Source organism: Hetaerina americana, unplaced genomic scaffold, assembly GCF_022747635.1.
Source record: "Hetaerina americana unplaced genomic scaffold, ioHetAmer1.1.p SCAF_8, whole genome shotgun sequence".
Classification (NCBI taxonomy): Eukaryota; Metazoa; Arthropoda; class Insecta; order Odonata; family Calopterygidae; genus Hetaerina; species Hetaerina americana.
In genome coordinates, this window is record NW_027287427.1 from 19,968,131 (window position 1) to 19,992,984 (window position 24,854).

Here is a 24,854-nt window from a genome sequence, read left to right on the forward strand (position 1 = left end):
CTCTGTCGACATACGGACTTGCCTTAATACTACCCCGCCCTGGAAAGCACCCCCCTCTTCTCTACTCTCCTTATGCTCCCCTCCTCAAAGTTTCCCCGTCTCCACGGCTAGTTCCTTCCCCTTAGAGTCCCCCTTTCGCACCCGAGCGGGGAACTTGGAGCGCAAACGCCGCGCGCGCCACCCCGTCAAAATCGCTGGGCCAATGGGAGGCCGGCTCGGTCTCAGGGCGAGGCGGCGGGGATGTGGGACAGGGTTGGGGGGGTCCTATCGCGACCCGGCACAGTGGAGGGGGTGGGTTTTCGCGTACGTGCGGGCCAGGGCGCGGGAATCGCCTGGCGTAGTCAGTAGCGGCCTGCGAGGCTGTGCGTTAACGTTGGGACTCGCCTCGGCTCGACCCCGCCTGCCTCACCTCGTGTGCTCCCCTCGCAGTCTGCCGAAACTTCCCACGGCCGCCTGCCCTCTCCTCCCCTTCTCCTGGACTCTGGACGCACGCAGCCGTCCCGTGTGTTTTTTGGTCTTACGTTCGTGACGGTGAGAAAATATTTACCTCTCCTAGTTTCGTTCAGCGTGAACTTTTCGGTGTCTGGGATGAGAGGGATTTTGTTTTGAGGGTTCTTAAGGAAGGAGAGATTTGGAACAGCGCCTGAAGTTTGCCGAAGACCCTTCTCTGCCGTGTGAAGTAGGGAGTTCTTCATAACATCGTCGGTTGCCGTTAATGCTCTGAAGTGTTTTCTGTTTTCTCTCCGAGGAGGGCGAGACATTATTACCTCTCCATTTTCATCCGAAAAACTGTGAGTAGTCGCCTCATTTCACATTTTCCTTCCAAAAATCTTAGGAAGAATGTTATGACCATTGTTGAGTTGGTCCCACAAGACGGGCGATCAAATGCCTTCCCGATTATTGGTAAAAAATAAATTCTTGGAGACGCATTAATTTTAAAGGCTTTCGGATTTGCATTATCTTACGGAATAAATGATTATCAAGCCAAACTAATAAAAAATTTTCGTGTAATTAATTGGTAAAAAATAATCGGCCCCAATGTATCTTCATTGAAATTCCTGAAAATTTTGCATAATTGCGGAAACAGTCATTTGGCATTAATTTTGTCAAAGTAGACATTACCGGCCAGGATTATGATCTGTGTAAAGCAAGCTAATGCTGAGGAATTACGATGGGCATCGGACGAACTAGCATTATGCCTAACAACATAATTATGGTGAATTAAATGCAGATTTGGCATGAGGAATGAAACACTTATGTTTTACGGCTTTCAATGTGTTCCTTTCGGAAACTACAAGATATTACAAATTTATCGTAATATTGTAAAGTAGCGGGCATATTTTTGCATAAACTCAACCTCTGTCATTGTTTCTTCTGCACTAGATATCATTTGTAAAATGCTTACTCCTAGATATTGATTATTTTGTTTTTTTTTCAATGTTATTTTCGTGACGGTGAGGTATTTTATAAAAATGCAAGAGTGATGACTACTACGGAGAATTCTCATTAGGGAAAAATTTTGGACTTGACAAAAATACCGAGCTCTTTCTTTTCCGGTAGGTAAGAGACGAGTTTTTCTTTCAAAGATTGCTGTATACTAATACTGGGGAATAAATGCAGTACAATTTTACGTATTAAATTAAAGTCACTGATATAAAAGTCATTTTAAGTGCTATTTCACACAGAAAATGCTCTTCATTTATATTTGGCAAAACCAAATTCACACGCACTCAACAAATTTTATAATAAAAATACATGACGTAAAGGAAAATAAGATTCTCGTGTTTTTTTAGAGATTTAAAAATAATTTCTTACAACATTATAAATTAATTATCGAATGAATACGCGTTTTACAGAAAAAAACAATGAACAAATCATTCCTAGCCGGTGAGTGAGCAGTGAGTTAACCTCCTCATTGCTGCTAAATTGAAGATATCTAGGCGGTTTGGGTCCCCCTTGGGCAAGAGTTTTGTGTTAACATGCGTGATTTGCTCCGCGAGATTTCTTATGACAAGTGAAGGCTTATTGAGCTCCCAAGGGTGAGCGGATCATCGAAAGTGTTGGCATGAAATGATTCATATTGAGGCAACATACATCATATACACATCCAGCTAATATTTTCAACCATCAGGAATAGAATACATTCTTCTTTAGGATATAATTTTGCTGTTAGAGTTTACTAGGAGTAAATTATATTACGAGCAGCTATGTACCTTGCCATCTGCTAATTCAGATGCGCGACTGGGATTCGGTCGACTCGGCAGGCGGTCGACGCGGCGGTGAGAAAACCAGGGCATGCGGCCGGGGCGTGAGGGGCGTGCCTTGAGGGCCCGATGGCCGTGCGGTGAACCTCGCGTTAAGTACTGGTGCTTCGGAAGACGGTGTTGTTCTTGCGTTCATTCGTCAAACGGTTCATTGGAAACTTTCAGACCTTTTGTCATTCACTGCATTAAGCCAAGTCCGTGACTTGAGCAAATACATCAGGATAGATGAAGAAACGAGACATTTTTGAGCGATAGTAACAAGAGGTAGACGATCGAAAGAGCGTGTCTCTGCAATTATACGCTAACTGTACTGGCAATAAAAATATAGGGTTTTCTCGCAAAAGTACATGACCCTAAGGTTTTTTCCTCACACTTGACCTGTGTACTTCAAAATAATCATGCACATGTCTGAACTTGAATCCATGATCTTTGCTTAGATTTGCGAGAGAGTTTTCCCCTGCCGCAAGGGAAAATTTTGGTCTGTTACTTCTCTAGTTGCGGTGCGTTATTGAAAAATTGACCGAGAGGAACTGATCATGTAATTAAGAGGACGTAAACTGACAAAGTTTACTGTTGCTATTGTGGTCAGGAAGCATGGTAGGAGAGATGGTGAGCTATTGAATAGCAATTGGACGATTTTTATATTTTTTTGGAAGAGTACTTGAATATGGGAAGATTTGTATCGAATTTCTTTTCCTTAGAATAGTTGAAGAACACCCGCAGTAAAAGAAATCATTCTCGCAGATCTCTCAAAAGTTTTTCGTGTCCACTCGGTTACATTTCTCTGAGCCGGGTTGCCAGTTATTGCAATCAGGCCTAATATAGTTCAACCTAAAGAATGTGTTACATAAAATTCACCTAATTGGTGAATGTCGTTTTACCCTTCGACGTTTTCATGTCAATCAGAGGTGTTATTAGGGGGATTACGTGACCCATCACAAGTCATATTACGAACTGCCGATTCGCTTTCCCTGTTTAGACTTCGTATTGCTACAGTTTTGTCTTATTATTCTCGGAGTTATAGTATTAAATCTGAACTCAAGATTAATATTATTTCAAATACTAGCTTAAAAATGAATATTGCAAATGCCATTATAAGATGATAATTTTTGGCGTCTATGTGCATCTCATGGTTGTGGCATTCTTCCTATTGATAGTGGAATTACGCTTGAAAAATTATCCATTAAAATGAATTTTTTTCCTCTCTGATCAAATTTTTAAAATATCAATTCATCGTCATCACTACTGCATAGAGAGAGAAAAACATCTCTCCTACAAATTCCCGTGCTACCTTGAATTTGAATTTCAAGCTCTTATAATTCGCACATTCTAGCCAATATTAGAGTAAGGACATATATTTAGTGAGAGATAAAATTAGAGTATTTTAATACCTTTGTTTATTAGTTTCATTAGTCATTTATATATATTTTAGTATGCAATGAGTTAGAAGCTCAATAAGCATGATATTTCCCTCTGTGATTTCGATGAATTATAGATGCAATGTATCAGTCTTTTATGACCATTTAAAAACTTCTGAAATGTCAATAATTTTCTTTGTATGTACACATAAACTCATAAGCGTAAGCAAAGGAATCTCTTGTATGAATTAAACATGGAAAAAGTAGTTGAAGCTTATATTTGAGGCTAATCGAATCCTTATATTACATTTTTGTTACTCATTTACCTTTTTCTAGTCCAGTAGGACAATATAAAATCTTGGATATAAGAAATTATAAAAATTACAATATTATCAGACGTTTCACCGGTTTCCAAATAACGTAACAGTATAAGAACATTTTGGTCATATGGTGATATTTCTTCTCGGTGTCAAATTTATTAAAAGTCATACGTTATTTCTGTTTTCAGAGTTTTGTAAATATACGCGATACGTGCTTGGAATTATGATACACCACTTAGCTCAATCCCTTTCCATTGCATTCATCGATATTTTAAGTTTAGAGTGAACGTATAAATTTTCTTTATTGTCTACTCATCCTGATTCGATCCGTGCGTTAATGTAGATGATTGCGTAGTACGAATTTCATACGCTGGAGTAAAATATCTTAGAATTGGACTACTGAGTGAAAAGCTCACAAAAATGGGTTCACTCAACCATTTGTTTTAACTGCTTTCTTCCTTATTTAATGCACACATGAATTTCTTTTACTTAAGTTTGTGTGTGTGTGCGCGCACGAGAAAAGAAAATAACATTTATTTTAACCATTTATGAATGGACAGAAAATAGATAACTCGAATCTATAATTCATCATGACCCATGATTTCATGTTTATTGAGTTTCAAACTACTAACATGCCAAAGATAAATTATTCATCTGCCTTTATGTAATCGTAGTAAATTATTATTTTGGGTAAAACGCAATAATTACTATACTACAGTGACATTGAAAATTAAATTGTTGCAGTGCAATAACTCGAGATATTTCGCAAACTCTCCCATTAGTTAAGAGAAAAGAAATAGACAACGAATTCTTATGGATAAGTTTTTGAGGAAAAACTGACCCATGAGTTCAATGGAACTGAATTCATTCTGTATTAAGGAAAAAACCATGATACACATTGATATAATTGTGTTAAATAATTCTCAGTTAAAAGTTCATTCTAAAAGTTCAGATCCTGCGAATATTTTTAAATTCACGCTATTTTTCTTTATATCATCTTATCCTACAAGTAGGCAATGGTGTTTGTTGGCGCATTTCTTTGGCCTCCGACGTGTCATCACAGGAAGATATGGCAATGCTTTGCAAGGATAAATCACCGTGCCGGCTGGAGTAGAAGAGCGACTCAGTGACGGGAATGCAGAGCTGTAGTGTTTCTCACCGTGTCGCGTGCCTTGTCGGGCGTGCCTGGGCGTGTCATATGCGAGCGTCTCGTTCTCTCACGGGCTAACGCCATCCCGGTTGGTGTAGGGTCTTCCCGTAATTTATTCATATTTGCATTCCAACGCCTGTTCGCGCCTTCGGTGACCCTTGGGTGGGAGAAAGGATGCACGGACACTCAGACTATTTGTTGAGATTCCATCAATATTAATAAACGCTTATGAAGTTATTCAGAAAAGGAAATTCTCTTTTGGCAACACTTATTTTCAAATATGACATCTCTCCTTGTAAAAGTACAGGAATTAGTGTAATTTGTGGATATGGTTTCGAATGAAAATGAAATCTACGGGGTGCTCTCCCTCTATCAGTGAAGTTCTTCGTAACGATAACGTTTTTACTCCCCTGTTTTTGTCCGTTAGGGAGATTTGAGAAATCAAGATGACATAGTAAGCCATATTGAGTTAGATTTTTAAACTAGGAGTGATTTTACAAACAACATTCTTATTTTCCATCTTTTTTGTGTTACTTGTGTTGCTGCTATATTATATTACACGGGAAATAATTTATACACTTGCATGAAACTGAATAGGAATGATGAACGAAAATTCACAACGAAGCTTATGCATCAAGATATTGGATAGCATAAAACCTGTGAGAAATACCTTTTGGAAGTTTTATTTCGTTATTTTTTCCTCGATTTAAAGTATAGTTTTTATCATTTCGAGTAAATTTTTCTATTCTGATATTTGTAATGTTTCTAAAATTTAATGAGTACAGTGACGTTGTTAGTAATTTTTTATTGGTTTAATGATTTTAAGTTATACAGTGATACCTAATCATGCCTAACAATTACTTCAGTCGCATGATGATAATGGTCACTGATTGTAAAAATATATACTTGACTGATGGGTAGTTAACACCATTGTGTGCGTCGAATTATCTAAATATTGGATACATTACTTAATTAAGACTAAGATATTTTCAAGAAAATATTGCTATTTATTACTCCTCTGGTTACTAAAGATAAGTTCGACATTTTGGATATTAATATCGGTATACTACCGGCTAAGGTAGGTTTCGGATGGACACAGCCCATACAATGGTACAGCAATGTGTTTCATTGTATCTCCTCACAAAACATAACCTGACACCCCGAATCTACAACAAGCCCCGCTTCAATTCAGAACACGTTCTTCTTCCCTTCATTCTGTCCGATATGGCTATCCTATTTCTACCCGTTTCTCGCTTGCACAACGTTCTCCTCTCTAGGACATATTTAAAAATCCCAATGCCAATCAAAATACTCAGCATCCATCTTTTCTGTAACCTTTATATGTATCTCGGCAATCTCCTCTCCTGCCCCACTATGCCTAACTTTCTCGTTTGTTTTCCTTTCTACCAGTGTCTATTCCACCTTTCATGTTCTTCTCTATACTCAAATGTCAAAAACCTTCCATCTGCGCCTCATATTTCCTATTAGCGATTCTATTTCTAGCCCTTCGTTGGTAGGATGGTAATTCGCCAAGTGATATCATATCCCAAAAACTTGACCCATCAATATTGGTGCATAAGTAGGTAGTTGAGTGAAATATTAAGGCAATTCTTACCCGTTGCTAGGCAGCAGTGATCGCATGACATAAAACTGGTTTTCAAAATAGTTGCTCATGCATAAGAAAACCTTCCACTCCTAATTCAATGATTGTCTTAGTAGGCAAGAAAGAATACCGTTAACCAAAAGAATAGAATGAAATAAACCTTTAAAAAAATGCGTAATTACGAGTACTAAGTTTTTCTTCCGATAATATTTTCAAGCTTGCCAAAGGAATCATTTTGGAAGATTTCTAAATGTTCTGCAATTGCCTAATTTATGCGCCAGACACTTTTTTATGCCATAAATCTCTATGTAAATAGTTTACTCGAAAATATTTTGGAGGAGATTAACGGAGAGAGGCTATGAAGAATATTTTTCCCTTCCAAAAGGTTTTGACATAAGATATAAAACGGAGCATCTTTAGTTTTGCGTCCTCACCTGTAAAATATGAGAGATATCTCTGTCTGATGAGCGATGTATTTATACATATATCATAAGATTATGACAGTTTTCTTAAAAAAATTCCGTTTTACTGGCTTGTACAAGTACGTCTAAGAAGACATATATATATATATATATATATATATATACATACATATATATATAAACACACACACACACACACACACACACACACACACACACACACACACACACACACACACACACACACACACACACACACACACATATATATATATATATATATATATATATATATATATATAATGGTCTTTTACCAAAATTCAGATGAACTGTTTTTTTCGATCAAGTATAATGCGTACATTAATGTGTCGTGGAAGTTCTTACGTATATGCGGTATAAGGTAAAGGAGTACTCTAATAAAACGAAGGTGAAGTGATCTTTTTAGCTTTGCTCTTGAGAATACTTCATGGGATAATATACCCTAGGAGGATTTTCGATTACAAATCCTGCTAGGATATGAATGCCAACGATAAATTCAGAACGGCAACCAGTTACGGAGCGATGCATCTCCACAATTACATAGTGTGCTATCCGACCCTCGAGGAACGCATTTCACAATGCACTAATATTACCAATAGATAAAATATCTCCCAATAAATATTTCTTGCTGAAAATAATTTATGATTTAGTGCACTCTACGTATCATTTTAACCATAAATTGAGGAGAATGGCATGATGCAGTGGTCATGGCATTTGTAACTCTACTAGAGAACTATTGCACTGCAGGAAACTCTCCGTTTGTCATGAATTATCTATAGGACTTCTGCGAAAGTCATAATAATCACAATGATGGCGCCACTGTTAAGGGTTGACGTGTAACTACAAAATACCTCCGCCGAAATCTAGTTTCGTAAAAGCAATAATGTGTGAACGAGGTTAGCGGAAGGGGCCAATGAAGGAACCCGGATTGTGCGGTGCCTACCCACCCAGAGGGCCCGGGTTTGAATCCTGGAGGTGGTGAATATTTTTAGTGGATCCCGCTCCCTACTGAGGTGCTATGTGTAGAGCACTCTAAGTGAGTACGCAGTCCGTATGATGGGACATTAAGCTGCGGTCTCGTTGGCGCCTTTTGTTAAGAGTAAGCTAATGCCGACGCCGGGTTTCTCTCCACCCTTCCTCCTTTCCCATCCATCCAGTATGGCGCAAATGACCTTAGCTATCGGTCGCTTTCCCTAAAATTACTTCTGGAGGTCTATGAAGCTGCATAACTGAGGCAAGGGATGTCTTAGGAAAAACTTAGAATCTAGAATCATTAATTGAAAGTAGCGATAATGTTGTGAGGGTATTATTTAGCTTGAGAAATTTTTTTGTATAAAATTTTAGTTATTTCCTTGAAATTCACGATAGTGTTAAGGAGCAGATTCTCCACTGATATCCCGTACATACCTAAGTGGCCCTAGGAGACAATAAATGTGCAAAAACACTCCAGGCATCTCTGAGAAGAAACTTGCATCATGAGTGTTTCTTGAATTGTCTTTTGAGTATGCTAAAAATCTTTTAGAGCAATGCCATCATGACTCCAGTTTTTATGCTGGAAATATTAAGTATTTATTATCGCAAATCCGTCCAAAGAATAGCTGAGTGCTCAATGACATTTGTTACAAATACTGAATTTGAGAGAGTGTGACTTAGTATTGCCATTAGTCGTAATCTCTTTTTTATTTAGGGAAAATTAATGGACTCATTTGTTTTTGCCGAATGAAACTGAGTGCAACTGGTGGTATGGGATCAGCTGCTTCATCTACGTTTATTTTGGTGATACATTGTCTCGCCTTAAAACTTATCACAATCAAAATCAGCTATACTGAACCATTCATAATCGCTATATATGCATTTAAAATAATCTGAAGATGGAAATTACATACCGTTATCCATGCAGTAATTTTGCAAATGAGCGATGATTACTTAAATGTCTTTCGTGGTCACTAGTAGGCTGGCTCTCCGAAGATGTCGGGTACTGCAGCGGATCAGGGCAAGCTGGAACAACGCTTCGAGTGGCGTTCTCGAAGATTTATTCATTATACGGTCTTCCGCCCGTTCCAGCTTCGGAGGACTAAGTCTCCCGACGAATGTTGGACCAGAGTTGGAAGTGATTCGGACGTGGCGGGTACTTTTATTAGTTAGTACTCCAGACCATTCTATAGGCCCAGCTGTCCTTAAATAAACTGATTACATCCATTTTCCCTCCCACTGGACTGTGCATAATCTAAAATCGGTAGTAGAGTGAGAATGAACCACAGGAAACAGTGGAGGCTCATAAAGTACAAATATAAGTGCTTATTTTGACGCAAGCCTCAATTACTTGCTCGAATGAAAAGTCGGAATCAAATATATGTAGATAGCACGTTCTTAAGGCTCGGCTGCTCACTTATGGTCCACATCCCATAAGAGATCTGTACGAAGAATTCTTCCCGTCTGGGGACAGAGAATTTTGCACATCGAAAGGTTAAATATGTGGCAGTTTTCGTTGAGGCTACCAAAGACAAATTATTTCCTCTCTATTCCGGCGTGAACACTTGGACGGATTGAGGAGATGATGGGGGTAGAGAAAGACTTGATGGACGGGAAAGCCGGAGAAAGGCGGAATTTAAGCAGTGGAGAAGGCGAGAGGAGGTGGGAAGGGGTGGACGGACGGGATGAATAGGGCGGAGGGAAAGAGTGGGTTAGAGGCATAGATAAAACCCATTTCGGCCGACCAAGGCCGTTATTCTTTGGCCTGCCCGGCGTCGGAAGAGGGAAAGGGGGTGGTGTGTAGTCGGCGGAAGCCATGGTTTGTGCACGGGGCGGATTTTAGCGCCGCCCTTGCGGGAACGACCCGCTCTGCCTCTCTCCCTGGCCGCCGGAAAAGGAAAAAGCAGGGTGTGGCAGGTGGGAGGAGGAGTGGGGGAGTGGTTGATGGAAGGATTTATACACTCTTTTCCTCGAAAGCCTACGTGAGTGAGTGGTGCATTTTTTTGTGTCGACTGGGGACCGAGCGTCCACATGTGGATATAAGGCTCGCGTTAGGGCTCCTTATTTCATCACGGGGGTGATTATTCGCTTGGCAGGCGCACACAGTCTATTTGCGTTCATCTATGAAAATAAATTAATTTTGAAATAACCTCATTAACTACCTTTTCAAATACCTTTTGAAATAACCGTATCAACTCTGGAGATGATCGAAAAAAAACGATTCTACATTCTAGTCGAATGTATGCAATTAAAGGAGGTAAAGATTGAGAATTATAATGAAACATTTCCAGGATTTATCTGTTAAACTTTATGCCTACATGATTTAATAATGAAAATAATCAATTAAATTTAATGCTGGTATAAGCATTAAAAATATATCCTACGCATTGATCATGTAATTGTTGAAACGATTTACTGGTTAATTGAACATGTTCCCAGTACCAGTATTTCAAAAGAAATTATATTGACACTTATTTTAAGGTAGATGGAAAAGTTAGTAAGTTTAATTGAAATAAATACGAGACCGTGCAATGGTGACTTGTCTGTGAATAACAATGGAATGGAGACTTGCTTAAAACTAATTCTCGATTTAAAACTCATGATGGAGAGAATGGCCTATAGAGATTAATGAACAAGAATATAGAGTATACATATATCCATGTTTAAGTTAGAATAGCCTATATAGCTAAATATTAATTAGTTCCAGAGTAAATTAGTCGGAAAAGAGCAGGACTTACGCAAATAATTCGTGTAAATGGTGCTATTGTAGCGATTTGATACCAATTACCTACTCTTATTAATATTTATTGATATGCTGCTGTACTTTGCCTTGGGGTTTTTACGCTTATATTCCACATTCAGCAGTAATATTAAAATGTATCCAATAAACTACAATATTGATGCCAATAGGAAACTTTTGAAGTTGCATTTGAGAGTTTTAAAATATTTTAAGTTTCTGTGAATGTATTTCAGTGCTATTCACAAGCATATTCAGAAGATAGTTCGCAATTAACAAAAATAGCATTCAAATCATTCAACAACTCCTGGAAATGATATTCAAATTATTATTGGGGAGACTATAGCAGCGATGAAATATTTACCGTTGATAAAATTTTTGTAAAACTTTGCAACGTAGGGTTTAACTGCGCACTGCGCTTATTTAAAATAATTGATAATTATTACTATCTCAGCAGATTAATGATACCTACCTTTATCTGAGTTAAATTATTTCCATTTTATGTTGATTTACGTACTTCCAGGAATACTTCATGATTATATATTACTTTCTAAGGAGGAATCACTTATCGGTGATTCCAGAAGTGATATGTGCCGTTTTCCCATGGCCTGAATTAACGAACGTTGAAGCAGAGGCATCTGAGCGAAAACGTACGCCATCAACTCGATTATTAAAAATGCGCGTCTAATGTTCGTAATGCTATATTGCAGAGCTCACTCACTTTTATTTTTGCATGGAGTTTCACTGATACATATATGGAGATAGACGAGAGAAAGGACTGGAACCACAGGGAAATGCTTGCTAACCCACCCGAGGTGGAGCATCATGGTAAGGAGAGGTGAGGGTGGGGAAGGGCCGGCGGATTTCGGGAGAGTTGATAGAGGTTGTTGAGGGTGGGGTGAGGGGGGGGTTTGGTTGGGGCTGAGGTGAGATGGGGAGGCCATTAATCGGGTTGATAGAGAGAGCGGCCGGCGGGCGGCAGGAAAAAGATTGGGTGGAATAGCATGGGGCCGGCATACGCCACATGTTGGTCGGTCGAGCTAACCCTACGGCCTCATTTGACCCTGCGGCTGACTGCCGTTTCACAGTGCCCCATTTGACCCGTCCCATTCCTGCGCTCCTTTCCGTCTCTTGACTATTTCCTCTCCTCCTCCCCACGAATTATCCTTCCCCTATCTATTTTCTCCTTCCTGGACCAACGCCTACCCATCACTCTTATAATTTGTTTTCCCATCACCCACGTACGACCGCCGGGGCGTCAAGTTGCAAAATAAACTATTCTAATTTTTTTGGGACATCTAATATGGATGCATTTTTAAAAACAATTAAAACTGCAAAGTTTTGGACGAGTAAATTTAGAAGAGGTTTGTCCCAGTTGGGTATGAATAACACATTTAAATTAACGTGAGAAATCTCTCTCTCTCTCTCGGGTACCGTTACACCTACGAGGGTCATCCGGAAAGTAGTACCCGTTCGTGCCGCATGAAGTGCTGACGACGCAAGTAGCCGCTGGACGAGGTCAGATAGCTTCAGTGGCTTGTCTGCCTTCTCTGAGCCAAGTTGCGTGACGCTAGCATTGCCTGTGTTGTTTCTGTGATTGTTTACAATGTTTAAAAAAATTGAGAACGCCGCCAGTTGTGAAGTGAGGGCAGTGATTAAATTCCTCAATGCAAGAAACGTTCGCCCATGTGATATTCATCGCCAATTAAAGGAGGTGTATGGAGACAATGTAATGGACGAGTCGTCTGTTCGGCGGTGGTGTCGCAACTTCAACATGGGGAGGGGGAACACACACGACGATGAGCGTTCGGGTAGACCGTCTGTCATTACAGACCAACTGGTGAGCTCAGTTGACGAATTCGTGAGGAACGATCGGCGCGTCACAATTGATGACATCTGTGAGCATTTTCCCAATGTTTCTCGAACAATTGTTCATGAAATTGTTAAACACCATCTGCATTATGCAAAAATTTGTGCAAGATGGGTCCCTCGCGTATCTCAATGAGCTGGCGGCGAAGGACTATGCAGCAGGAATACAGAAACTTGTCACACGTTATGACAAATGCCTTAATTTGCTTGGAGATTATGTTGAGAAGTAGTTTAAAGTATCCTCTTTCAAATAAAATTTTTTATGTTTGTTAATATTTACTTTTGTGTCTTTATTTCACGAACGGGTACTACTTTCCGGATGACCATCGTACATCTATAATTGTGTCATCACTGTTGACTATTAAACCTTAAATTAAATTTACTTGGCTAATATTTGGAAATTATTTGTTAGTAAAATTATTTACTCACCGAAAGTGTTTTTCATGCCTAATTCATTTCTTTGGTCAGTGACAAAATGCAAAGTACAGGTTTAGTATTGTGTCTCATTTTCACAATTGCCACTCGGTAATATTAAAACAAAATTGTTTTTTTATGTACGAATATCATAAAGGCTCGAACTTTTGTCTGACGGTGCTATTAAATACTACTGGACAAAATGCCTCGGAACATAAATTATTTTATTAAGTGTTAGAGGTGAAACAATCTCTAAGATAAGTGTCAACATTGTGTTGACCCTTCCGCGATGTTTCCCACTCGGCCATTTGGACTAATTTTAACGAAAATACATCATATTTATGAAAACATTTTTCGTGATGTACCTAATTTATGTACAAGGCGTCAAAATTCTAAAAAAAAATTAGGGCCCAGAAAATTTATGTCCAGTGGAACAGATGTCACTCTCGCCTAAGTGATCACGTAGATCTCGGACCGTAGTGCGGTCTCTCCACATGCAACAAGTAAGTATAGCGCACCACCAGCTGGAAACATATTTGGATAGAATATGAGTAAGAGCATGCATGATATGGGGGTGCTTTCATATTTTATTTTCTGTTTACTACTTACCGTAGCATCTAATTGACATTATGGCTCTGTTTAATATACAAAATTTAAATCAAGGTAATTATTTAAGAGGTTCATTTTCTTCAATTGTTTAAATTTGCTTTCTTGAGATGAAAATAAGTTTTAGGAGAGTAGACAAAAATTTCTAAAAACTCGCACCCTAATTGTACCATGCAATGAATGTTGGAGTGAGACAAAACCATAAAATTTGAGCGTTGTGGTTATATGGTGTGATGCTAAAGTTAATTGACGAATTGAAACTTCCCTTTATTAAATCATATAGTTTTTAATGAGAATATTCAATGTAGCAAAGAAAAATAAATGCTTTTGAAGAAAAGGATTTTGGGAAGGTTTGCTGAAAAAGATTATTGCAAGAATATACCGGGCTCCATAGTTTACCTTGAGATAAGATAATTTCCTCGCAATTTCAGGGAATATACGAGGGTTATCCGGAAAGTAGTACCCGTTCGTGCCGCATGAAGTGCTGACGACGCGAGTAGCCGCTGGACGAGGTCAGATAGCTTCAGTGGCTTGTCTGCCTTCTCTGAGCCAAGTTGCGTGACGCTAGCATTGCCTGTGTTGTTTCTGTGATTGTTTACAATGTTTAAAAAATTGAGAACGCCGCCAGTTGTGAAGTGAGGGCAGTGATTAAATTCCTCAATGCAAGAAACGTTCGCCCATGTGATATTCATCGCCAATTAAAGGAGGTGTATGGAGACAATGTAATGGACGAGTCGTCTGTTCGGCGGTGGTGTCGCAACTTCAACATGGGGAGGGGGAACACACACGACGATGAGCGTTCGGGTAGACCGTCTGTCATTACAGACCAACTGGTGAGCTCAGTTGACGAATTCGTGAGGAACGATCGGCGCGTCATAATTGATGACATCTGTGAGCATTTTCCCAATGTTTCTCGAACAATTGTTCATGAAATTGTTAAACACCATCTGCATTATGCAAAAATTTGTGCAAGATGGGTCCCTCGCGTATCTCAATGAGCTGGCGGCGAAGGACTATGCAGCAGGAATACAGAAACTTGTCACACGTTATGACAAATGCCTTAATTTGCTTGGAGATTATGTTGAGAAGTAATTTAAAGTATCCTCTTTCAAATAAAATTTTTTATGTTTGTTAATATTTACTTTTGTGTCTTTATTTCACGAACGGGTACTACTTTCCGGATGACCCTCGTATTATTTAGATATTTCTATGGTAGTTGTCACGTATATACGCCCACAGAATATTCAGTCTATACAAATTAGAACTCATTTAATGAAGGCAAGGGTGAAAAAATAGGTCCGAGTAGGTCATTTTTGGAACAAACTTTTATTTACTAACCTCCTTAAACAAAAAATCTTGTATAGGTATGGAATAACTGCATGCAGTGCAAGAAAACTTTGGACTCGGCAGGATAAGAAATTTTAATTAAAAACGCAGTATTCACTCCTTGCAATTTTGTATTAATTTCTGGTCGATTATAATGAAAGTATGGTAGTTTTAATATTCGTTAAACTCATAAAATATAAGTTGAACATAGGACCTGCTATCAGATCGATATTTTTTACTTAACAATATTTAATACGTTAAAAATAGTTATTAAAATGTAATAACGAAAATGGCGTTCATAAAGATATTAATTGTTTAATAAAAGAAGAGGAGAAAATAGGGAAACATAAAGGATCAGGGATTAATAACACCCACTGTAAAATGGTAGAACACAATACTCCACGTAAGTGGTTTATTTTCAATGACTTTCTAACTCGTGAGAAAAACAACGTCGGTTATATCTACGAGGAATGAAAGTGCACGAAAAAAAGAAATGCATTTAATGCAAGTGTTTAATAAATTTCATTTTTCTTTTCAAGGGATTTTTAGCAATAGGGTATTATTTGTACGACAGCACTCATACTGCATTCAATACTGAAACGCATAGGGGAAAATATTATTGATGAATTTAGAGAAGCGACTAATTTCTATTCAGCCTGATTCCACGCTACCTAGGTAGGTGTTAAGAGTAAATTGAATAGCCGTCACCCAGAGCTATAAAGCCATTTTTTTCTCTCAGGCTTACATATATAGACGCCTTACATCGTAATAAGCATTGAGATTTGTGCACGCTGGCTGGTGCAGAAGAATTCGGTCGTTTCATGCATCTGGATGGGAAATCTCGCACAGATTTCATCACCCATTGGTATTAGGGAGATTATATGTCAAATAAAGCCTTATACACCGTGTGTGTTCAATTGTGTTTGACTAATTTAGAGCGAGATGGCATAAAAGTGGCGTTTAATCAAAATTATATTTTTACTTATCAATTTAAATCCATTGCGCCATCACGCTGCTCAGTTGGCTCTTTGGATGAAAGTTATCGTTCCCTTTTTTCCCCAGCCACCACCTACGCAATGATGCGTTGCTAATTGTTTTAAATGCTGCGGGTTATGTACTTTCATCATATCTACGATCTCCTTTCTGTTTTTAGAACTCTGAGCACCTGAAACACTACCGTCATATTCAATCACTCAATCAGTCGTGAGATTTTATCATCTAGTCTATGTATTTAGTTTTAATTTGCCAGTGTGTTTTCAAACTCATAATATCATTTGAAATACTTCACCAAGTTAAATATAAATATTAAATATTTTATTACTCGCATGCAGCATTGCTTTAATCAGGATCCGTTATTCTGCTTTGAATATAGCCAATGAAATTAATTATGGTGAATCTTTTTTTATAAATTGATGGCACCTGAATTAGTTGTTCTTTCCTTGCCTATTGCTTTGTCGCTTAATCCCCGAAAAAGTCACTATATTTGCCCTTAAATTGCATTGAAGGTGGAAACAGGTGTAGGGTCTAAAGAGTATTTTATGGTATCAGTTGCCGCTCTTCTATAATTTTGCTACCAGCGCGGTTGCCTTGCAAATATTTAGCTTATTACTGCTAAAGCAAAGGTTTTTGTGCATAATTAACCCCAATTACTCTGTATCTTACGATGCACCTGTAAATTCTAGCGGCTTAAGGCCAACATGTGGACTGCCTGACCCATGTGTTTAACTCATATTAGTCGCGCCGCATTTAAATCATGGATCGTTCTTTTCATTTTAATTTATGATTTTACGTTAGGCTTGTACAATTATGCTTTAATGCATACTAGTATTAAAGCGATAACAAAATATTTTAGGTTTTTATGTAGCTCTAAATGAGATAATAAGGCGAAATTGGAGTGCTTTATCATATATTTTTATTTAAGTTGGATGAAGACTGGCTCGATATATTTTTTTAAGGTGAGTCAATATGCGGAACATGGGTTTAGGGTGTCTTCAACATTTGAAAGGGCAACTTGTTGAACAGTTTCGTGATTCACAACATTTTGCACCTCATTACAAACTATGATTTGGAAAAAAATTAAAAACTTGACTGGAGAATAAAATTAGGGTACCATAATTTTGACATTCCGAATTATGAATTGAGGGCCAATATATTAACCAGATAGGACAGTGAGTGGGTTGGCGTTAAAAAACTACCTACTACAGTGGCTTGGTTCAAATACAGATGGCTCAGGGCGACCTCAGCTTCAGCCAGGTCATAGTTATTGGTCGTTCAGTCCTAAGATTGTTTGACTGCAGCCAACCTGCCCCATCTGATGCTAATTGGCTTATTTCGTGGAATTATTGGCCTTCCTCTTCGGACTTATCCCTCTATTTCTTCTTCTATTGTATTCTTCACGAATCCATTGTGCCTTAGGGAGTGGTCAATCCATCTAGTTCTTCTTTTCTTAATGGTGTTCCATAAGGTCCGTTCTTCGTCTATTCTTCTGTATACTTCTTCATTCTTATTTTATCCGTCCATTTGATCTTAAGCATCCTCCTCCAGCACCAGGTTTCGTAGGTTTCTAGTCTTTTCTGGTCTACTTTTCTGAAGGCCTATGCTTCTGATCCATAGAGTACCACACTCCATACGAATGTTTACACGTATTTTCTTTGAACACAGCAGTTGTCTTTTCATTGTGAATACTCTCCTAGCTTAAGCTATTATTCAGTTGATATCTGTAGTATTTCTTTCGTCCCATGTGATGGTACTTCCGAGATAGGTGAAGGTATCCACTTCCTCTGATTTTGTTGTCCTTTCAGTATGACTACTGTATTCCGCTTCTCTCTTCCACATACTAGGATTTTAGTTTTCGTCTTGTTTATGTTCATGTTGTATTTTTGTAGAACATGATCCAATACGTTTAGTGATCTTTGAAGATCCTCCTAGGTTTCTGCTATTATTGCAATATCGTCAGCGAAGCGCAGTATGTCTATGTCTTCTCCATTGATCTTGATTCCGTTTAATCCGATGCCTTGTGGTTCTGTTATTGCCTCCTTCCGGTACATGTTGAACAATGCAGGTGAGAGGTTGCATTCTTGTCTAACTCATTTGCTACTTTTAGCCTCTATTATATGGCTTCCATCTCTTATTCTCATTGGAGCTACTTGCTTCTTGTTTAGCTGATAGATTATTCACTCAGGCTGAGTGATTTTTTCGGGTATCAGTTAATCTCGGGAAGCTGTGGACGGAACAAGGAAAGGGACTGCCCCACCCCCCCCGTTCATCGTTGAAGCGTGAACTTCACATGCTTTCGGCTATATTCCGAGATTATCTCTAATCCTCATTTTCCTCTGAAATCTGTGAGTTGGTTGATATTTTTTGGTTATATCATGGGAAATTTACTGACGTACCATCCCTCTAATTAGCACAGTTGAAACAAAAAAGATGGGTGTTTTGAGAAACTACCCTTGAAAAAAATTGCACTAATACATAGTCCGGGCGTATGAGAATCAGGACTCAACGGTATTTGTATATCCTATGAAAATAGTGATTCTACTTGTCTGATCAGGTAGAAATGGATGGATTCTAATACGGACGCTTTTGTGTGGCCAGTTTCACAATTCGACGTCAGTGGATTCCCCTACTTCATTAAATCATGTCAAGCAATCAAAAAGTGAAGAAGAGTCTGATTATTCTGTGGATTTTGCAACATCACTTTCAAGTTTATATCTTCTCCCGTTCACTGTTCTCTAATTTCACCAGAAACAATACCGGAAATCGATCGTCAGATCTTTTCTACTCGCTAGTGCCAATTATAAACTGCACCACTCTTGGGTACTTGCGTCCATTCCTCCAACCCTTCCGCGCACCACCGAGAAACCCTTTTGTCCTTATGTCATGGCTGTCGAAGATGTAGAGATTCATGCGTTTAGTTTTAATGAAGCCGTATCATCTGGGGGCATGACGGGACATTCCCGCGGAGATATCCTCAGCAAGGCGCCGTCATGATGGGAACGCGAAACCGCAATTGTTGGCGGGGCTCGCCGGGAAATTTAAGACTCCACTCCGTCGATCAGTGATGATAGAGTTTTATTGTCAGCGTGTGCATGTGCATGATCATTTTTACTTTCCGCGAGCATGAATTTACGCAAAATTATTAAATAAAACCTCGCAAGCATCTTTTTCTAAGCTAAGCTAAAAGCTTTTTTTTTCATTTTCTTTCGTAATCGCGTCGGTTGCGTGTATCTTATAATGCTTCAAATATGAAAAGACATGCGGAATGAATGAAAATCACCGGGGAGATGTTTAACGGTATTGCTATAGCATAATTCTTCAACTTACTTAAACTAATTCTGCTAAATGGTAATATCATACGAGAGCAAATAATATTGGTCCTATTGGAGCGAAAATTGAACCGTTTTCTTTTACATTCATGTCTTGTACTCTGATCTACAGATAAGTCTTAGAAGTCTCTTCCAAGGGCTCATAAATTCCATTACTATTTGACTCATCTTTTATAAACGCTGTATAACCGTTCCGAAAAAAACTATTCTGCCGCTATTTTATTTACGACTAATTTCTACATTTACGTCGCGTGGGATCGTTCACGTGTCTTTCGGCGCCATTATAATTTAGTATCAGTTGATACATGCCTATATATTTTAATATTTTTAACTCTATTTTTGTTGGTCAGTATATTTATTAAAAGTTAATGGTCGTATTCAATGGTGCAAATCAATGGAATTGTACTAAAATCCTGAATGATCGGTTTTTCCTGCTGAAAGAAACTCTCGATATTTTGAAATAATATGCTGAATAGGACAACATTGGCTGCCAATTTGTTGCAATCGATATGTGCTAGAAAAACCTCAAAGGTTTTCACACATATTTTCATTAATGTTTGGAGAACAAAGTCAAAATCAAGGCAAAATTCAAACTTATTTTTTAAATGCCTCTCATAAAATGTTTTTTTTTCGCAAATAAAAAGTTACCTCCAAAAATGAAGGTTTGCTCGTATATTGGCAAATATTCGCTCAGTTACGGAAACCAACGCCTTTGTGTTATTGAATCAACCAATAACATTAGCGGGTGCTTGTAGGTACCGCAAATGAACCGAGTTTTGTCGAAATTTGATCTTACTTTTTGATGGTTTAAAAGAGTTATATCAATATCATGGAATATAGGGTGGGTGCAACAAAATAAGTAATTTATATCCACTCAATATCCGTCACGGGAAATCATCAGCAAGACGTTCATTAACAGAAAATACCTAGATTTTCTGAAAATTGTTGGTAACGAATGGGACTCTCGTTTGTTAGCATTCGAAAATATTTTAATCGGTACAGTATTGAAAGTATTAACAGTGCCTAATTTCATAAGATAGCTTCGATTGCGCATGCTGACTAGAACCTCCTTCGTGTGAGAATTTATATCTACTTCATAAAATAAATAGCATCTCCATTTTAGTCTAGAGTTCCAGTCCAAGTCCACAATGCAGGTAAGCGTACTTACGTTAGCAGCTTAACAGTAGTCAATAAAGAAATGAAGTTAAAATTCTAAGGATATGTTGCTGTTAATGAATGAAAATACGTTATTGATGCACGGTTAATGATAAAAGGCAAAATTAAAATTAAATGCATGAGGGGATGGATCAGGCATTTGAGAAATTACTTTTGGAAAACCAACTTTTTGGTGTGAAACATTTCAGGAGTATTGCATTAGTTGAAAGTTTAACCCATACCACAGCATAATGGCAATGAACAGCAATAGCATATGGCTCAAAAGATATAGGCATATGTAATGGCGACGACTCACTTAAATCCATTGTGGTTATTCTTTTACATAGTCACACCTCCAGCCTCTGAACTCTGTGATGCTAGAATCGTCGCCCCCGTAGATAACAGAGGCGAGAATGAATAACTCCTCCTCTGCTGGAGGCTTGACATGCAAAGATGGATGCATTGCAGGAAGGGTATGATAAAGACGGCTCATGACAAGAAAGATAGTGGTTTATGCTTAGCAGTGAAAAGGCGAGGCGATATGATGTGCCCTACCTCGTGGTGAGAAACTGGGCTGAAACTTAATTGGACGGAAGCATGCTGAAATATTTCTTTTTGATGAATAGCACATTAAACTGAAAAATACCTTTACATCTACTTTTTTAATCTTTCAGGAATGACATTAAACTGTAGTGATCGAGTCAATAACGATGTAATCTTAGAATATTTGCAGAGGTAGCACGAAAGACATTGAGATTTTTGACAGTAATCGTATAAACTTCATATTCATTCTATAGAACTACAGTTAAAAGAGTTATTGCCTTCGATGAAATCCCTCCTGGCATTCTTAAAAGAGTAGAATGAATCGTATTTTTATCGTGTTTTCTTCAAACATCAATAAATAGTCAAAGAAATGTGTAAAAGGTTGATATGTTACAATTCATACTTTTCGAAAGTCGGGGCATAGAATATTCCACATATTAAGAATGGAGTCCTTATTTATATATATATATATATATATATATATATATATATATATATATATATTATTACGTAATCTACCGGTTACGGTAGGTTTTTGTATGGACCAAATTACTAATTCAACAATTTGTGTCTTCATCTCTGAGTACTTTCTTCCTCCCTTCATCCCGTCCAACATCCCTATCCTGTTCCTTCCCTTTCCTCATTTGCCTAACATTCTCCGCTCAATCACAGTCTTCAACATCCCACTGCCGGTCAGTACACCCTTCATCCACTTTTCCTGCCTCCATAGGATTTCTCCCAACAAACCCCTCTCTTCGCCCACCATACCAAGTACTTCCTCATTTGTTTTCTATATATATATATATGTATACATATATACACACACAAATGTATATATACATATACATCACCATTTACATGACATACTCGTATATCAATGATGTAGAAACACTCACGAGAGGTTGGACGGTGAAATAGGACATAAGAGTATAACTAGGAAACACGTTTAAGTATAACTAGGACACTCACATTTAAGAAAGTTTAAGCTTTGGCCTTCTCCTAGGCATTCTTCAGGTAAGACTAAAAGGTTTAGGGTGAAGGGAGTGCGAGGGTTCGGGTGGGGAAAACGCCGGGCGAATTAGGAAAGGGGTAAGAAAAGCAGTAAGGATCCAGTGGTGACGGATGAGTTTGGGAAATTCAAAAGATCGGAATGACATACAGTATGTTCGTAGATTCACGAGTTCTATCTCTTTGTTGGCGGAATCGGGTAGGTATATACGTATATACATACCTACGATTTGTATCCATACAATTTGTATATAAATATATACATATATATATATATATATATATATATATATATATATATATATATATAATAATGGGCTGACACAACATAACACAAATAGAAAAGAATAGACACATATAAAAGAACACTTACACAAGAGAGACTCTCTTGAAGAAGGCCCCTGAGAGGGCCGAAAGCTCGAACAATTTACCGTGTAAGTGTTCTTTTATATGTATCTATTCTTTTCTATTTGTGTTATGTTGTGTCAGCCCATTGTTGTGCCGCTCGTATGAGTTTTTCCGGACAATCGTGGTATATATATATATATATATATATATATATATATATATATATATATATATATATATATATATATAATATCTTCGAAATGGAACGCTCTTCGGCGACACACAAATATATAAAAACACAGATGTAGATTTTTAGAATATAGAGACACAAAGAAAGGACACTCACAATTTGTTATTTTACGTTTCGACAGCACGGCTGTCGTCTTCAGAATCAGAATTCTGAAGACGACAGCCGTGCTGTCGAAACGTAAAATAACAAATTGTGAGTGTCCTTTCTTTGTGTCTCTATATTCTAAAAATCTACATCTGTGTTTATATATATATATATATATAAATATATTTATAAATATTTTCGAGAAAACATATCTCTTCAGCGATGGCACAAATGCACAAAAACTTTAAAAATTTATGATTAAATCATTAATGCATAGAAACAGAGTGAAGGACATTCCCATTTCAAGTTGACGTTTCGACGGCACGGCCACCATCTTCAGAGTCGTGACGTCAACTAGATATGCGAGTTTTCCTCCTTGAGAGATGGATTTTGGATAATTCTACTTATCACAATATTCTAATGTTAAAAAGTTGCTCATGCAGCTTGTGTCGAGAATTTAATAATAAAATGGTTTAAATTTGTCTGGTGTGTATTCACCCCCTGCCACTAACCCTAGCGGAGGCTTGCCGGGTACGTAAATAAATAAATAAATAAATAAAGAAGAGAGACAGCAAGGCCTCATAGTTTTAATTTATGATAGCGTTCATACTTCTTTACTCTTGAAATCGATTTGTATTTTATTCGTGTGGTATTTTATTTATCTCTTGTGTCAGTCGTTCTCAATAGCTCAACCGCCCCAGGTGTCACAGAAATAATTCTTTTCAACCCCTCTTTTTTTATACTTGATGCGCTCTCACACTGCCAAAAGAATTCAGTGCTATTGTTAACTTCAAAGGCCAAATTTGTAATCAAGCTATATAAAAGATGCCACTCCGCCATTTGTATCAACGAGTAGCGCAAAGAGGTGCATAGACAATTTAAAATTGACCTGATTTTAACGTCGATCGTAACGTGAAACGCCCATAGTGAATAAAGGTTTACCTCTTAGATCATAATTAAATGATATGTATTTATTTCTACCTCAATTACAGGGATTTTCAATGTAAAATCAATATCAGAAATTCGTCTCAGGCTTGCGAAAACGTGCCTGTTATTATTGAAGATCAATTCCCTAACCTATTTTAAATATATCTCCCAGGGACTTTCGTACATTTTCCCTTTTTCCGCCATCCCTAGTTACCCCTTTGTTATCACCGATTATTCAGTCCTTATTCCCAACTTGCAATCTCCCTAACTCCCATCCCCAACAAGAGGATTACCCCAGAAGGAAAAAAGTTTTTTCCGGCGACACAGAATCTCGCGGCGTCCGGCGTGTTAAGCGGGAGCCGCAGGTGCTCTGAGGCCGGGCAGCGTGGGAAGCAATGGCGCCCGGCAATTGATTCCTCTAGTTCTGCCAAAACCCGAGAATGCCTCTAAACCTCTCCAGAGCTACATCACAGTTGCCCGTTGCGTGCGTCTTTCTCTCCCCCAGAACCCATGTCGCCTCCCCCATCCCTCCTCCCCCTAACACACACACACACGCCGCTTTGGATTCCATGTTGCGTCGTGGCACTAAATCCTTTTCGCCGCCTGACCATTGGATATCCTTCCCTTTCCGGACGATCCGTTTTATTTCGAAACTCGTCCATTGCTTAACAATATGCAGTTATGTGCGGAATGCCTTTACCCGAATAGGTTTAACAAATCTGAATTTCTGATCACGCAGTTACCTATGTATTTTTGTGTATTTTAAATGAAAAAATAAAATTTAATATAATGGTAAGCGTTCCGACCTATGCATTAAAATATTCAAATTGAAAATTTCCATTGAAATTTTAATGTTTTTTTAGGGAGAAGTATTGATTAGAGAAAAGATTATGAAATGAAACCAACATTATACGAGTGAAATGATCGAGAGCAAAATTATAGCATAAACAGCATAAGATTTCTCAACTGTTGGAAATGGAAACCCTTTAGTACTGAACCTTAATGTGTAGGAACAAAATGCCGCGCCTCTAAGAAGATTTAGGATTGGTGAAAGTACCGCCCACTTATTCGTGAGGATGAGTCCTAGTAAGTTATGGCTTTTCTCCTCGATGCTCGACCATTGCAATAAATTCA

At 38.2% G+C, this 24,854-nt stretch overlaps 1 protein-coding gene across 1 annotated transcript in view; it reads left to right on the forward strand.

Annotated features, from left to right (window-relative positions):
* The first annotated feature begins 385 nt into the window (after positions 1–385).
* Dscam3 (Down syndrome cell adhesion molecule 3) overlaps positions 386–24,854 on the forward strand; it is an 819,144-nt gene continuing 794,675 nt past the window's right edge. Inside the window, exon 1 of the mRNA XM_071596808.1 lies at positions 386–791. The gene's annotated coding sequence lies outside the window, so the exon portion shown is untranslated. The remainder of the gene's footprint in view (positions 792–24,854) is intronic.